This window comes from Palaemon carinicauda, unplaced genomic scaffold (genome assembly GCF_036898095.1).
Source record: "Palaemon carinicauda isolate YSFRI2023 unplaced genomic scaffold, ASM3689809v2 scaffold753, whole genome shotgun sequence".
Lineage (NCBI taxonomy): Eukaryota > Metazoa > Arthropoda > Malacostraca > Decapoda > Palaemonidae > Palaemon > Palaemon carinicauda.
Window position 1 is genome coordinate 62501 of NW_027172042.1, and position 2500 is coordinate 65000.

A 2500-nucleotide genomic window follows, 5' to 3' on the forward strand; every position below is an offset into this window, starting at 1 on the left:
GTTGTTGTTCTTCTTCTTCTTCTTCTTCTGCTTCTTCATTTCAATCATTTTGATATAAGATAGTAAAGGCACAACTAAAGGTGTCTGGTTTCAGTTTCAGTTTCATGTGAATAGATGCCTCAACCAGGCAAGGCCAACAACCCCCCCCCCCCTCCCCCCACCCCCACTGTGGTGGCCGATCACAGCAGTGGCCTCTCCAGTAAACAGCTTGAACTCACATCCTTAGACAAGGATTGATCTGCTGCCAAGCGAATACTAGGCGAGCTGCATGCCACTGTACTGGCCAGAAGGCATTAAAGGCTGTAAATATTAGTAATATTTAAATTGACTAGGAATCCACCCTAATTTTACATATATTTTCAGAGTTGGAATTATCAACTTCAGACTAGTATTAATTATTTTCAATAAATAAAATCTATTGTAGGATGCCATTTAATTTTTATTTTTCACTTAGAAAAATTATAGCATTTTTTTTTATAATTCTCCGAGATTTATTGAAAAACTCACAATTGCCAAAGTATCGGTGATATTAGTTTCTTGTGCTCGAATGTTTTGAATTAGATATCTGGTAATAATGTAAAGTTCTATAAATCAAAAACTTTCAACACTCATTTGGATGAAACTGTGAAACTTAAAATTGATGAAACTTATGAATAGAATATAAAAAGGAACTTATTACGTATATGGTGAAATTTTAATAATTAGTTTAAGCCCAAGAAATTTGGGTACAAACACTATTGTTACCACTATATGTAATAACAATATTAGAAAACAGAATAGCCCTATGCCGATCCCTTTTTTAAAACCGGATCTCCTTTTGCAGATACTCTTGGGTTGTGGAAGCCAATTGGAAGCGTCCCTGACAAGCAATCTTCTAGGCTGGAGTTCGAGTCACTCTCAACAATCAAGTTTTTTTTTTTTTTTTTTTTTTTTTTTTTTATAGCGTCTGCAACCACACCATCCTTGTAAGATAGGGATGTTGGGTTTGCGGGAGCCTATTGGTCCACTTGCTGAGTCATTAGCAGCCATTGGCTAGCTCTACCTGTTCTTAGCTTGAAGGAGATGGGGTTGCTGTATTATCATATATATGGAAACGTACCTGGCAAGCAATCTGCTGGACTGGAGTCACACGCAAACTCCATAGTTTCTTGCAGTGTTTGCAACCCTCTATCCTTGTGAGATCTGGATAGGGTGTTTGTGGGAGCTTATAAGTCTATCTGCTGAGTCATCAGCAGCCATTGTCTGACCCTCCTTGGTCTTAGCTTGATGGATAAGGGACTGCTCTATGATCATATGTATATAGGGTCAGTCTCTGGGGCATTGTCATTGTCACTAGCCTATGTCATTTATGAACGACCTTCAAGCTTCCAAAAAAATATAAATCATGCAAAGATATTTCAACAATTTCAAAAACCATCAAGGAAGAAAGATTTATACTAATGAAATGACACATCTTTGCATTCAATGAACTGTTATTCTATAAAGGTTGGTTTAAAATATCATATTACTACGAGTGAAGCAGACTTGATGTAATGTTCATTTTAAGGTTTGATGGTTTGAAGGCCGCTCCTTCTCCACCCACACTAGGGCCAAAAAGGACCAGGTAATGGCTACTGGTGACTAGGCAGATAGACCTATAGGCTCCCCCAAAGCCCCTACTCTTAGCTCACGAAGATGGTGAGATTGCAGCGACCGAAGAAACTAACGAGTTTATGCGGGACTCGAACCCCAGTCTGGCGTTCACCGGTCAGGGGCAATACCACATTGGCCACAAGAGGAATTTTGGACTAAACTTTTGAAATTAATTATCTCTGCCAACGAGGTTGGAACGAGGTTATTTTCTCATCCTATTTATGTGTGTGTGTTTGAGTGTGTGTATTTGTTTGTAAACAGCGTCCTGGCAACAATTTTAATCGTAGAGTAATTAACTCCTATGTAAAAGGCTGAAAAAGGTTACACTTTTGAAGGTCAAGGTTAAAGGCCAAGGGTCAGGCAAGCAAAATGTCCAATTCACGTAATCTTTCATAAGTTTGGACATTGTTGTCACAGAGACTTAAAATTTCGTTTATATATGAATGTATGTGTGTGCGTGTGTTGGTGCTAGTGGGTGAGTGTATAGAGATAGATATATGTATATACACATATCTATCCATCTATTCCCACACACTCACTTACACGCACCAACACAAGCACACACACATCTGCGTATCTGTGTAAGTAAATTAGATACACAACTCCAAATAATAATAATAATAATAATAATAATAATAATAATAATAATAATAATAATAATAATAATAATAATAATAATAATAATAATAATAATAATAATAATAATAATAATAATAATAATATTATTATTATTATTATTATTATCTATTTGGAGTGAAATGATCAATTGATATTAATTGATATCTTTAAAAATTTATAAAAAAGAAATCGTGAATCCAAAAAATTCCAATTGATTTACAAGAAATAAATCTTTCTCTTGAACTCCTCC